At 37.5% G+C, this 15315-nt stretch overlaps 1 long non-coding RNA gene across 1 annotated transcript; it reads left to right on the forward strand.

The window, feature by feature from the left end:
* Positions 1–11429: 11429 nt before the first annotated feature.
* Positions 11430–15074, forward strand: LOC135363905 (uncharacterized). Its single transcript, XR_010410247.1, has 5 exons — positions 11430–11498; positions 13017–13168; positions 13701–13762; positions 14297–14515; positions 14940–15074. It is a non-coding gene; the product is annotated as an uncharacterized LOC135363905 (long non-coding RNA).
* Positions 15075–15315: the final 241 nt, after the last annotated feature.

Here is a 15315-nt window from a genome sequence, read left to right on the forward strand (position 1 = left end):
GACTTCTCTGCGCCACTGGGCAAACACATTGGTGACTTACTTGTTTATGGACCTGTCGCTCACTAGGCCTGGTGTGACACAGTACCAAAATCTAGGTGGTTTAAACAACAGAAATGTATTGGTTTCACAGTTCTAGAAGTGAGAAGTTCTAGATCAAGTTGTTGGCACGGTTGGTTCCTTCTGAAGGCTGTCAGAATGCATTCCACGCCTCTCTCTTAGCTTCTGGTGGCTTGCTGGCAATCTTTGTCATTCATTGGGTTTGGCTAATCACCCCAATTTCTGCCTTCATCTTCACATGGTCTTCTTCCTGCATGTATCTGTGTCCCAATCTCCCCTTTTCATAAGGATTAGAATCCCACTTTATTCCAATGGGACCACATCTTAACTAATTACATGCAACAACCCTATTTCTAAATATGCTCACGTTCTGAGCTACTGGTGCTAAGACTTCAACATATGAATTTTGAGGGGACACAATTCAACTCATAACAGGACCAAATCCATGTTCTTTTTTTTTTAGGATTTATTTATTTATTTTAGAGAGAGAGAGAGCATGAGTGGAAAGGGCAGGGAGAGAGGGAGAGAGAATCTCAAGCAGACTCGGTGCTGAACATGGAGCCAAATGCAGGACTCAATCCCAGGATCCTGAGATCAAAACCAAGAGTCAGATGCTTCACTGACTAAACAACCCAGGTGCTTCCAAATGGATGTTCTATATCAATTAGACCAAACTCTTACAAAATCATGCTAAAAGAAAAAGAGAGCAATTCTAAACTAGTGTTTTCTCTCATTTTTCTCTTATACACCATCCTCTCTGTTCTTGGCATTTGGAGAAAGGATACATATTTATGAATGATAGGCCTTTATCACGGTAAAAGCTATGGAAAGTTTTGATCAGCATTTAGACATTGTAATTAAATTTTACCAGAGACTAATTTCCAAGACTAGCAATGGGTAAAGTAATATTGTTAGGCTTTATTTTAAGAGCTAAAAATGAAAGAATGAGAGCATTTCGAATATGATAGCTGAATTTATTTCTTAAAATGGAGACAACTTGGCTCAAGCATAGGGTTTTTTTACAACAACCCAGGAAACCTTCTCCCCATCACTGTCCATCACTGTGCAACCTCTGCCATTGTTGGCCTTCCTCTTTAAACCTCTTTGGCTCCCATGCCTAGCTCCCCATTTTTTATTCTTTTCCTGTCTTATTCTTACTCTTTACATCTTCAGGGTTTCACACTTCTCCTTCCAATGGCTAAATGTAGAATTTTCTCCATATTATACTCCAATCCTCTCCTCTTTCCCTACTCTATTCCTGTAACTACATTTACTCCTTGGATCCAATGATCATTTTCAGGTACCTGATTCCTAAGTTGATATTTCTAGCCTTGGCTTCTCTAGCTGCAGACTTGCATTTCCAGTTGTTTGCACCTGAAACTCAATAAAACTAAAACGGAGAGCATCATATCCTCCAATTCCCTGAGCTGTTCTCTCCTCTCTATTACATTGTTTCTGCTAATTTATTCTTCTTCCACTCAACCAGGCTCAGAACCTCGCAATCATCATACATGTCTTTCTTCGTGTTCCCATACATGCAGGCATTCTAGAAATTCTGTTGTCTCTACCTCTGCTATGTACATGATCTTTCTCTAAGTTGTCCTGATCCAAACCCCATATTATTTCTCACCAGAGTTTAAATTGCTTCCTGTTACCTCAGCCTCTCTCTGCTCCATTCTCAACTATACCCTGCGTCTTCCACTTCCAAGAGTTCAGCTGGAAAACATAACTGATTTCCCATTTTCTGTAAATTTTAAACTGAGACATCAGTTTTAAACTGGCATTTGTGGGGTCCCTGGGTGGCAAAGTCCACTAAGTGTCGGACTTGATTTCAGCTCAGGTCATGGTCTCAGGGTCCTGGGATTGAGCCCCACATCGGGCTCTGTGCTCAGAGTGGAGTCTGCTTCTCCCTCTCCCTCTGTTCCTCCTCCCACTCACTCTCTCTCTCTCTCTAAAATAAATAAATCTTCAAAAAAATAAATAAACTGGCATTTATGACCTCTATGATATGGATATACTCTTCTGGTTTCCCTTATCTCCTGCCAGTTCTATACACATACCTGTTTCTTTGGCCAGAGTAGACTACTTGCTTGCCTTTTTTTTTTTTTTTTTAAATGGATTTCACAGAAATGGATTCTTCCAAACAGTGTATTCTTTAAGGCTAAAGACTTATTTATTCCATGTTCTCCACCAAGTCATTTCTGATAACCAAACAAAATCTCTGATTTTTAGCATTTTGTTTGTGCATCATTCCACTTAACACAAACCCCAGTGATAGGCTCATGATATATGCTCAACAAATGTCTTAACTGACTGCCTTTCCCAGGATGCCCTGCTTTAGAGTTACTGGCATGCTTGGCTTACCCAGTCTACTAGATTGCAAACTCCCATATACTCTTCCAGTGATTTTTTCTGGGCCTTCAGTAGACCCCTAATTAAAAACTATTGATTTAAACTAAAAACGATATTGGAAAATCAACATGACACACCAAAAAATTGTTATAAACTTCACAGCCAGTGGATGAGCAGAAGGTCAAAATAATTACTTAATCTAAATAGTTCATTAAACATACATTAACCACTAGATTATGTAACCTTATCTTCAAAAATCATAACAATCCTCTTATGAACCATGGGCTGCTCATGGCTGGATACTTGGAGGAGAGGGGTGAAGAACAACACAAGGAAACCTCATGCACCTATGAGCCCTATTAAGAGTGATGGGGAAGAAATGATCCCAAATCTCAACATCAACCTCAAGAATGTCCCCATGACATTTTCATATGTAGCTGTTCTTATTGTTCTTTAGTACAAGATTTCCCACAAAAGACCTCCTAATTACTTAAATTGAACATTCAATAATAATAAAAGTCATTCTCCTTGTACTTTCTCACAAGCTCCCAGTAAACCATCCAAGTCTATTTTTGATTTATCTTAGAAGCTGAGTTCTCCTACGGAAGAATGGGAGACTCCTTTCTCCTCCAACATGATAACGCTGGTTTCCCCTGAGCTAGTAGATACATATGGAGTGATAATGATGCTGGAATTTCTAAAAATGAAGAGATATCTGACACCACAATGAAACAAATGCAGTCCAAAAATACAGGTTTACAGATATGGAAAATATTCGCCATTTTTGTTTAATTATATAGGAGGAATACAGATCCCTCTCCACAGAAAACTGCTCTGGCCCTGAATCCTTTAAAACACAATCTGAATTGCAAACTATGATAGATTTTTTTTTTCAGAAAATGTCTACTAAATTAAAGATTATAGAGAATTTACTATGTAAATAACTCTTTTATATAGCCTATTGTATAAGATCAAGTCACTAGAACCACTTAGATGAAAGAACTGTCTAAGTCTTCTGGAGATGATACGAACAGTCAGGATTAATTGCTGCTTACAACAAAGGATAGTGAAAAGCAAGCCAGTCTTGGGTGCTTGGATTAGTTCAGTGTTTCAGAGGCTGAGCTCCTGAGACAGATGCCTACTCTCCAACCTGCTAACTGCATGGCACTAACTGCATAGCTGTAGCCAATGTATTCAACCTCTGTAAGCAGCACATTCTCGCTGTGAAATAAGGGCGATAATAATGTTTCCTTCCTCATAAGTTTATTGTGAACATTACATGAGAGTTTACATAAGCTGCCTACTTCAAAGAAGCCATTCCAGCTACTTTAGCTACTATTATTATTTAGAGCACTTACTATATCAAATTTCACTAACTGATTTCTTCCTCTTTTCTTTCTTTCTTTTTCTTTCTTTCTTTCTTTCTTTCTTTCTTTCTTTCTTTCTTTCTTTCTTTCTTTCTTTCTTTCTTTCTTTTTCTTTCTTCTTTCTTTCTTTCTTTCTTCCTAATTTCACTCTAAGACATTTGGATATCAATGGCTTTTTAAAAACGGCTTTATTGAGATATAATTCACATACCATACATTTCACCCATGTAAAGTATACAATAAAATGGTTTTTGCTATAGTCATGGAATTGTGTAACATCACCACAACCTAACTTTAGGACATTTTTGATCTATGTTTTTGCATAATAAATTACCAACTCTTTTTTTTTTTTTCAATTATTGCATTCTAATTGCCTTTTTAGAATTCTTCCTACAGTCCCTATTAAGGTTATGTTGACCAATAGAAGAAACACTTTATTAATGGAACCACCTGTAATTTTTTGAGTTGGGGAGGTACACACACTTTAATTAACATGAGGACAGTACTGGATGAATTCTGTCTTCCTGGCTGTCTCACAAAGGGTCTAAGATCCTAAGATTAGGCTGGTAGGAAAGAGAAAAGCAATGGCCTAATTATCTTTTTCAATAGTTGGATTGTAAGCTGGACTTGTGCCCTGAGAATGAAATGAATTCCCTTACCCAAGTATACATTGTATTTTTAAAGGGCTTGGGGAAGGGGACATTGCAAACCTACACTTTTAAGTGGCAGAGAGAGTAGTAATAAAGTGTCACATGATGGGGGATCATAAATTTCTTTAAAATTCTGAGATCTGAAGGACAATGCTAGATAAGGTACCTTCTGAGGGGGAGAGGGAATATTGTTTATTTCATCAATCAGCGAAGCCCAGATGGACTAGGACCAGCTACTCATGACTGGACATCTAAGGGACAGAGCTCTGTTTAGTATTAGCTTGCACAGGGCACAGAATGTGAGTATACCTGGGCAAGAAATTAAACTCTAGTGATAGTATTCCAGAGTCATGGTTCTGAAGTTGAGGTGGGATGGACTGAAAATGAGGTCGAATGGCAAATGAAGAAAAACTGGAATCACTTCACAAACTTGCCTTGGTCCAGCTCAGTTCAAAACACCCACAAACACACATCAGTCTGTATTCAGATGCCTTGGTTCATATACACATATTGGACTTTGGATTTTTTTAAACAAGTCAGTAGGCTCAGAAAAAGCTGAACAAGTATATCACTGCCAGTCCCCAGAAGTTTCCTGGCTTAGTCCAGGCAACAGCTGCATAAATATTTCTTACATTGGCTGCCTGCCTTACTCCATTTCTTTGTGGGAAAGACCTTTGCAGAAAGATTTTTTTTTTTTTTTTTTTTTTTTGGCAATTCAGTTTACTACTTGTATCTTATGTGGATTGACTAAAGAACATTATTTCTAGAACTAGGAGTGTTCCAAGCATAGCTATGACTCCTGGAAGCTAAAGAGACACGACCAATCTTTCTCTTTCTCTGTCTGGCTTACTCCTATTCATCCTCCAAGAATTAGCTCAAAATATTCAGTATCAAGAAATGAGAAGGACCTAAAGAATAAAACCATAAACATTTATAATGTAACAGAAGGAAACACTCAAATAAATGGAAAGACATACCTATTTAACAGAATGAAAAATTCAAAATTATGAAGAAATCAATTTTTCCTAATAGTATATATTCTCTAAAATGACAATCAAAATCTCAATAAACTTGTTAGGAATTGACAGAATGACTCTAAAGTTTTTCCAGAAAAATAAAAATGCTAGAAGAATTAGGAAAATTCTGAAAAAGAATGAGAGAGCTTGTCCACAGGTATGTTATAGTTAGAATTGGTACCGACCAATGAACTTCTAGACTCCAGTGAGTGTAACAGAGCAGGGTCTAGAAACAATCCCACATGACATATAAATTTGGCACCCAATAATAGTTACTATTTTGTGAGCTCTGATAATGTGCCATGTATTCTCCTAATCCCTGTACATATACTAATGTATGTAGTCCTGACAACTCTAAGAGATAGATATTTAATCCCATTTTATGTATGAGAAATCAGGCCCAGTTTGTAAGCAGTGGAAGTTGGACCCAGACAGCCTACCTCCAAGACCCATTCTCTTTATCACTACTCTACATAGTATTTTAAATCAACAAGGAAAAAATATCACTCAAGACAGGTAGCTAACTGAAACCCTACCTCAGTTTTTATATCCAGCTTATTTTAGATGGCTTAAATATTTAAATATAAAAATAAAACCATAAGAGTTACTGAAGAAAATATGAGCTTTGAGAAATCTTGATGTGGAGAGGCCTTTTTACCACCCCCACAAAAGTCAAAATCAAAATAGAAAAGACTGATAGGCCTGACTCAAACATTTTAAAAACATAAAGTCAGACGAAGAGGTGAAATAATAATCATAGTACATATGACAAGTGAACGTTAACATCCCTAGCATCAGAAGATCTTTTACAAATCAACCAGATGGTGATAGACATGCCAACGAAAACATAAATAACTCAGAAAAGTTTTAAAAAGAAACAAAAACATGTGGAAAGATGTTTAAACTTACTAATGGTTAAAGAAATGAACACTGGAATAAAAAATTTTTCATGTATTAGACTGGCAAAACCATGACATAAAATTCCATGTTGACAAAAGCACAGGAAAACATGGGAACTTGAATTGGTGCTTTTCTGGAGAGCAGTTTGGCATTTGTAAATCAAAATTTCAAATGTTTGCCACTTATCGTGTAGCAATTCTTCCAGAGACTTATCTATAGAGATCACTGCCTGAGTATCCAAAGATATATATACAATGATATTAAGTACAGAATTATTTTAAACAGCAATAAGAGGGGAAACAACCTAACTGTACTTTGATAAGAGACAGCTAAATAAAAGTACAAAATACAGGGTAATATTCTATAGCTGTGAAAAGTGATGGAATTTCTAATTCATTGATATGGAATAATCCAGGATATATTGTTGAGTGTAAAAAAAATCAAGATACAGAATAACAGGTGGAGTATAGCCACATTTATGTAAAATTTCATCTATTCACACACATACACACATTTGCCTAGAAGGGTATTCACCAAAATATCAAACTGTGATCATCTCTGGATGAAGAGATTTGGGGTGAATTTTACTCTCTTGTTTATATTTTCATGTATTATTTGGAATTTTTAAATAAGCAAACAAATACCACTGGACAAAGGAACAGAAGAGATAGAACTGAAGCATTGCCTTTTCAGGAAGACTTCCCTAACTCCAGGTTGCACTAAGAGCTATTCTCTGAACTCCCATAGCATCCTATGCACATCTCAACCACAGCAAAACCATATTACAATGTAAAGATATCATTTCCCATGAAATCGTCAGCTTTTGAATATCCCTGATATGTTTTGTTTTTCTTGTGTGAAGGTCAGAGCCTTAGCACATACAGGCACTCCATGACTCAAACTATCTGGGAACTCAAAAACATCCTATAACTGTGATAGATCGTAAGAAATGTAGGTGTCAGTTTTATGAGATTAAGATGTGATTTTTTTCAACAGTTTTAATGAGATAAATAGATTGTGGGAAAAATGCAAAGTAATGGCCTTTTTTTTTTAAATGGATCTCTCTCCCTTCAAGCAAGATTCAGGGTCTCAGTAAATTAACATTCTTCAGAATATTTTGGGTACTTCTGTTTAAGTCTTGACAATGACCGACACTGATTTACGACTGGGAACATGTCTACTTTTCTGAAACTCTCACTTTCTGCCTCTGCAAACTCGAAATGGGAGAATTTCACCCAGCAACAGGCATCTAACCTCCAATGAGGGGTGATGAGGAATAGCTAAGAGTATTTGCTCGAGGGCTCTGCTTTTGGCCTGCTTTATTTCAGCTCCAAATTTTCCAGTGAACTCTGTCTCTATTTTGACATTGAAAACAATGTTTCAGCACTGAGGGACACTCAAAAATGTTTCACAATAAACTCCTCTTATCTGTTTGTTGACTTCATCATGTGAGGTTTTCCTTTAGCCAGATCACAAATTATATTGCAGGGTTAGTGCTTTTGAACTATAACCACAGATATGAATTGAAGGTAGAAAATGGTCTCTAGAAGATATTATCAGATATTCCCATGAAATATAAAATACATGGAAAGGGGAGTAGGTAACAAATCAGATAGCCTAAGAGTAAAAAGGAGCCCTCTAACTGAAATCAGTTAAAAACTGAAAGACCTAGACTTCATATCCAAACTGTTAATGTATTTTTGTAAACCTATGCTAGAAGATGGTGTCGGTTTTGTGGTGTTGACGGTGCTATTGCTACTTAAATTCAAACAGGACAGAATGGTAGTAAATGAAAAGTTACAGCTTTACCCCTCATTACACCAACTAGAGAGAATGCCTTCTCATTATTCTTAGGTTTTCAGGTAGTTACCTCATCATTAGGCTTGTTTCACTGTGTTGAGGCGGGTGTGATTTTCACACGCTCCTCCAGCCAATGAAAGCACCAGCTTTTAATGATCATGTGAAATCTGTGACTCTTATTTTATAAATATTGACACTTCTAGGTCAATCAGTGTCTTTCTGAGTGTTTATTAATTTTTTGTCAGTTGAGCTTAGAGTTTCTACAATGTGTTACTTTAAGCTTGTGTCATCATTTTGAATTTAACATATTACATAACACTGTTTATAAGACATGTATGCTTGGCTAAGCATTTATTTACTTAAAATCAATGGACCAAAAGTTTTAAGAAATGTAAAACATCGGCGAATATGAATGAAATACTGTCAGGAAAAAGAAGGATGGGGGAGAATTAAAAGATGATTAGAAATTAGAAGAATGAAAAAAGAAGTACCAGATGCAAATAACGTATAAGCTATAGTCAAAACAATTGCATATGATGTAAATAGTAAAACATAAACCATTATGACATGTGATAATTATTTGATAAATACTGTAATTAACTTAGATACAGTTCTGAGACCACACAGTCTTTTCCTCCCACTCTACACAAATACAGTTTTCACTTTCAAAGTAAGGCAATCTGTTATATATTTAATCAAGTCAATGACCACTGAGACTTCTTTTTTGAAAAACTCTGCTCATGCCCTCCTAAACTTGAATTTCCAAATGAGCAGGATAAGTTTTTTTGTTTTTTTTTTATAATTCAATCACTGGGCTCCTTAATTAAGAATTGTATTTGCAGGGCGCCTGGGTGGCTCAGTTGGTTGGGCGACTGCCTTCGGCTCAGGTCATGATCCTGGAGTCCCTGGATCAAGTCCCGCATCGGGCTCCCTGCTCAGCGGGGAGCCTGCTTCTCGCTCTAACCCTCCCCCCTCTCATGTACTCTCTCTCTCTCAAATAAATAAATAAATCTTTAAAAAAAAAAGTATTTGCAAAGAATGAGTTGATAATATAGATAAGAGACTTAGGTAACTATTAGAATCTGCTAGAGTGGCTCAGGTAAGCCAGCTACATCAAATTTTCAATACTACTGATACCTATTTCTTGATTTAACAACCTGAGACATTATCTCTCAGTGATGTATTATAAGAGATAAGGAATTAATTTCACATTATGTCCTGCTTTCTATTGCTTTCAAATGATGCAATTTATATCATTTCATATAACATGCTTAAAGTTACTTTATTGTCATCATTTTTAGATAGTGTCTTAATTCCCTCTCTATAAAATGAGGGTATAAGAACCCTACACTATCTTTCACCTCTTTTCTACCACCAATTCCTAGCTTTTGTCAACTACACCAAGACTTTTTAACTTATAAGAATTTATAACATTTACATTTACAGCCACACTGTCCTTGTCTTAAAGCTTTATTAAAAAGCTTCTGAGCTTCACTTAGTGGTTAATTCTAAAAATTAAAAGCAAATGACATATTATTATGTCACCACTCGAAGAAAATGATCTAAGAATCAAAGTAAAATTAATTATCTTATTCATTTATTTGAGAGAGAGAGAGCACGGGGGAGGGGAAGAGGCAGAGGGAGAAGCAGGCTCCCCGCTGAGCAGGGAGCCCGACATGGGACTCGATCCCAGGATCCTGGGATCACGACCTGAACTGAAGGCAGATGCTTAACCAACTGAGCCACCCAGGCACCCCTAAAATTAATTATCCTTTGTTTTACTCCAACAATTCCTCAGAATCATGCCACAGTTGACTTTGTGTCATTATGGAAATGACTTGTACAAGTTTTGGGGTTTTTTTTCTGAATTTTCTAGTTACCTTTTTTTTTTCTATTGGACAAGAAACATATGAACCCTTCATTGTATCATTAAGTAATCCAACTCCTTCTCCTTCCTCCCTCTCCATTCATCTCCATTTTTTTTGCTTAATTTGTCAGTAGAAAGGTATTTGACATCCCTGACATCCATCTTTAAGGTCGCTTATTTTTCTCTTATACTTTATTTTTGTCTCTTTGCTCTACTTTTAAATTCATTTTTTTATTGAATTTTGGGGAGAGTCATATTTTTAATTTCTAGTAATTTCCTCCTGTTCTCTTTTTGCATAAAACTTTGTACTTACTTTATAGATAGCATTCCTTTTTGAATCTCTCTGAGGATATTAACTAGAATTGAAAAAATCTGTTTTCTTTCCTAAATTATCTCTGGGTTTTCTTGGTTCATCACTTTTTTTATTCATCTTAGTCCCATTATTTGGAGTTGTTGGTTTTTCCCAGGTGTCTGGTCATCACTGGTTATCTGTTCATACACATGAAAGGCAGTCTAGGTCAATGAATTGAAGTAGCTTATGTGGATTTCCTCTACTGTTGAGTAGGTTGTTTTTTCTCAATAGACACCGCTCTGGGAAGATTTCTGAGTAAGTGGGCAAGTCACGTCAAGGGCTAGGCTTCTTTAAGACACATAGGCAGAGAGCACAAAGATAATCACGGTTTCACTTCCAGTATTAGAACAGGTGGGCTTCCCTAGGGGGTCCACACCTTCACTAGAAGCATTAACCCTCTCCAGACTAACTGTTCACTTTGCAAATGTCCTCATGTCATTAGCACTGCATACATGCTCTCCATAGGTGGAGAGGAGCAGCTGTTTTGTATTCAGTGCTTCTGCCCACTTTGCTCACGGGCTCTCTATACCTGTCAAGACAAGCTACGCCAGGAAAGGTAGCTCACACCTCTGCTGCAGCCTTTTGCGCCAGGGCTTAGATGTCAATATGTTCTCACCTGCTTGTTTCTTTATGCCAGAAATGTACCTTTTATCTGCTGAAGATTCTACCCTAGGTTGAGAACAAGCCAAGAAAAGAAGCTGCAGGTTTTTAGAACTCATTTCCTGTCATTTCAGTGACATCTGAGGAAGAAGAGTAGATAAACATACGGACTCTGTTGACTGTCCCTGATTAAGAACTTGCATTGTGAATTCCCTTCCCATTCGCCCCAATATCTTACCCTCTTTCCTTTCATCTGTCTTCTCTTCATCCTTCTAGTCTTCTGTCCCCCTCTCCTTTTTATTTACAGAGAAGTGCCTAGAAGATTAGGAAATATTAGAATTAAAAACTGTGATGAGAATTTTCCTGTTTTTAAAAATAGACGTTCTTTCTGATGTCCACAAAAGAAATCTCAGCTAATTGTTTTCCAAAGACCTAAAACTAAATGTAAATTCAGTGTACTTTTCTTCTAGACAGATCTGCTTATAGACTTCCACTGTCAAAGGGAATATGCTACATTTGAAGAAAAAAAATGAACAGGTAAAATTAATTGGTGTATTTAACTGAATAGTCCATCCAACATGACACACTTACATAAGAGTAATTCAAGTAAAAATAAATGATATTGAAACAAAGAATATCCTTAATTCTTTCTCACATGAATTTGGGAAACACTTTACTGGGGGCTCTATATCAGGTATTGGGCTAAAAATGCTGATCCCCTATGAGAGAGGTATTAATATTCCCATTGTGCAAGCAAAGGTTCAGGGAAGCTAAACCGTTTACCCAGGAGCACAGAAGCTGGTAAATAACAAGGCCAGAATTTAAACCCAGAGCTCTGTGCTGCTCCTAATCATTTCCCTATTCCACCTCATAGAGCTGTTCGGACATACACCCTAATATACTTCAGTCAGACATCCCACAGTATTGTAAATGCTGCACAAGGACCAACCAAGACATTTTAAATGGGTGCGGTGGCTAGGAACTGGAAAAACTTTAGCTCCCTGGAAATGCAATTCCAATTCGAAAACTTCTTGTTCAGTGAGCCAGTTAATAAAGTTATACCCATTTCCCTGTGTAAGTTAAAATATGTTTGCCATAAACAAATAGACTCCTGAGGGACATTAAGGATTTTCTGGCACTTCCCACTAGAAAAAGCCCATGCTAGGGTTGTGTGGCATGGAGATAAAAGAGGATAGCTTTTGTTATAGACAGAAATGGTTTTAGATTCTACCACTTCTTGCTGTGCAAGCACATGACACTTAATTCTAAGACTCCGTTTCCTCATCTATAAAACACAGATAATAATATCTTCTTCACTGAGTTATGGTGAGGATTAAATAAAAAAAATACTGACAAATAACAGATGTTAAAATGTTAGTTGTTTTCCATTGTACTTTTATTTAAACACTTTATAATTAGCAGATAAGAAAATATCTGTCTGTACTTGGTCAAATACATAGTAGCAGATAAAAAACAAACCTATCCATGGATAACCATTCTTTCTAGAATATATATGTATTTGTTAGGTTCAAATATTCCTTTCAGTATGAGTTGTTATGTGACTGTGTCCTGCTTATTAGGGATCATTTTGTAAGAAAATCAGTTCTTCAAACATATATTTCTCCTGAAGTGTTTTAATTACCATAAAACGTATTTATCCTCTTACATTGTCAATCAGTTTAATTAGATTAGCATTTGTAATCACCACTACAACTGTCTACATGAGTTGAGGACAACCTCTTTCTCAGACAGTTTAGAACATAACTACTTCAGTGCACTTTTCTCCCACTAAAATGCAATAAGGAAAATGTTCAAATAGAAAAATATATACTAATTCACATAGAGGCCAGGGTGAAGAATGTGGGGAAAAAGCACTTTACTTGTACTTTGATCTCTCATTTGTCCATCCTTTAGATAAAATATTTGCTCCCTTTTGGACTTGGAAAATGTAAACAAATCTCCATATAAGGAAAAAAGTCACTTAACTTTTAAAGTGTGACTTATATGTAGCCGGTTCAAACTTGTTTCTGATGAGTGTGTATGTGTTGTCACAAGGTTCTTCCAACATTTCAACTCTACTCTTGAATTGCTATGTTGTAAAACAAAAATGTTCTGATAGCAAAGATTATTCTGAAAGGTGGATCAAGACGGGAGAAAAGGAGACGGGAGAGCAGCAATGTTTAACTGAAGTAATAAAAGAGTTTCAAGTAAGTGTCATTTGTGGGGGAAAGGTAAAACTCTGAGGCCTTTTGTCTTGGCTGAAAGGAATCTCAGACTGAATTTCTCAGGCATTATAAATATATTTGGCTAGAGATTTGTATACCTACTTTTATGTTTTTAAAGTTTTCAATCTGCTCTATGTTTTAAAATTTTTTTAATTGCTATATCAACAGCCTTAATGCAAACATGACTTTAACTCAATTTGGGGGAAACATATACACTTATAAATCAATGAATGGATATATATAGAGATCAACATAATCTTGGTGAAGCAACCAAATGATGATATAGAGTTATTTTTTAAACTTTATTACAAAGAAATTATCTGTAAGGATATACCCTAAACTGTTCACAGTGGGTATCCTGAGGACTCAGGGAGTGGGATGGGAAAAGGCGACTTTTGTCAATATAAAATTCTGTGCTTGCTTTTTCTTTTTCAAAACAGGAGCACAATATATAATTCAGAAAAACTTTAGAAGTTTTTTTTTTTTTAATCATCATTATCCTTTAACCCAACAGTGTAAACAACACATGGAATAAAGAACTTTGGGGCACAATGGTCATTGACATCAATATGGCAGGTAATAAATGCATAGATTATCTGACCTTAAATGATCTCCAGTAAAGGATGTCTTCTGCCCAGTTCTTTCTTGTTCTCTGTACTCCACAATTTTTGTATATATACCTGCTCTCCTTACACTTTATTCAAATACCATTCTCTTATTCACAAACTATCCTCTTAGAGAAAAAGTCAAACATGGCAACCCATGGTGGCTCATGGGTAGCCCATAGGTCGAGATTGTTCGGCAAGAGAGATGTTTTAGCACTTTTAAATTACTTGCCACTATTTAAGAATTTGGAGATTTCACACAAAACTCCAGATTCCCAGCTTCTCTGGAAAGATGCAAAGGTCTTAACACAAGGCCCACGTACCTGCCCGGCAACAGCAATTGCTCCCGGCTGCCCCTTAGCTCACCAGAGCCTCACCATACCATTGCCTCCCAACAGCACCTCCGGGCTATGTTCCATTTACTGCGCCTCTTGCATTGCTTTTCTGTCTTACGGTAAACAGGAAAGAAATTTCTTATACCCTATCTTTCTCTTCCGGGGCGGAGGGAGGTGGGGAGCAATGCAAGGAATATCAGGCAAGCCAGACGTTTCAGGAAATAAATGGAAGAAGGCGTATTTCTTTACGGGAATGAAGACGGATGGCTTTCTGCGTTTAGTCCGCAAAGAATGCCTACGTTGAAAGAACGAACTGAATAACCACCATATGAAGCCCACATGGAACAAAGCATGAAAAGCATGTAATAATCTTTTTGACTGGGAACAAAGTAAGTGATTCTTTCATGAAATGTAATTACAAGTTAAATGAAAAACAATTTCCTCTATCTAGGCCGCTTCACTCATTTGTGTGACCTAAGTGACCGCACAAGTGTTTGAGTTTGTCCCCCTACTTAGAAACACACCCAGAGGCAGGACTTGTCATCCGCCCCCGGGGCCCTACTTCGGATGCCTGGGGTGGTAAACAGTAGAGGTTGCCAGGCCCGCAGTGACGCCCCTCCCCTCCTCTTCCTGCTCTCAACAGCACTCGGCAAAGATAAGGGAGGCCGCTGTAAAAATTCCTATCGATCCTCCAACTCCACGCTCCTTCCTCCTACACAGGCCTCTCTCTCCCCAGACCCGCAATTTGGCAAAATGCCCACATGAAGAGCCGCGACCTTCCTTTGCTAACATGCTTCTATCTCATTTTACAAGGTCACAGGCCTTGCGTTACAGCTGCAAACACTCGGGCCAGAACTCCAACCCCAGCTCAACCCACCCCCGGGGGGGAGGGAGCAGAGGAAGTGTTCAACACCAGCCGCCAAACCTTACAGACACATCGACTCTCCGTTTAAAGGTCACGAGCAGATCCATAGCTCGGGGGTGACATCAAAAGTTCTCAAGTTCCCAGTGTCAGGGGAAAGAAAAGGAGCCTCTGATCGACCACATCTGCATCAAATCTGCACCCCAGGACGCCTCAGTCTGGGGTACAGATCGCGTCTTCAGTAAACATTGGCTGAGTATAGAATGTGGCTCTCCTCTGGGGACTACAGCAGGAATCTAGCTTTGTCTGTCTGTCATCAGTTAGGCC

This window comes from Mirounga angustirostris, unplaced genomic scaffold (assembly GCF_029215605.1).
Source record: "Mirounga angustirostris isolate CCGP_5_RB_7025 unplaced genomic scaffold, mMirAng1.0.hap1 SCAF_3, whole genome shotgun sequence".
NCBI classification, from domain to species: domain Eukaryota; kingdom Metazoa; phylum Chordata; class Mammalia; order Carnivora; family Phocidae; genus Mirounga; species Mirounga angustirostris.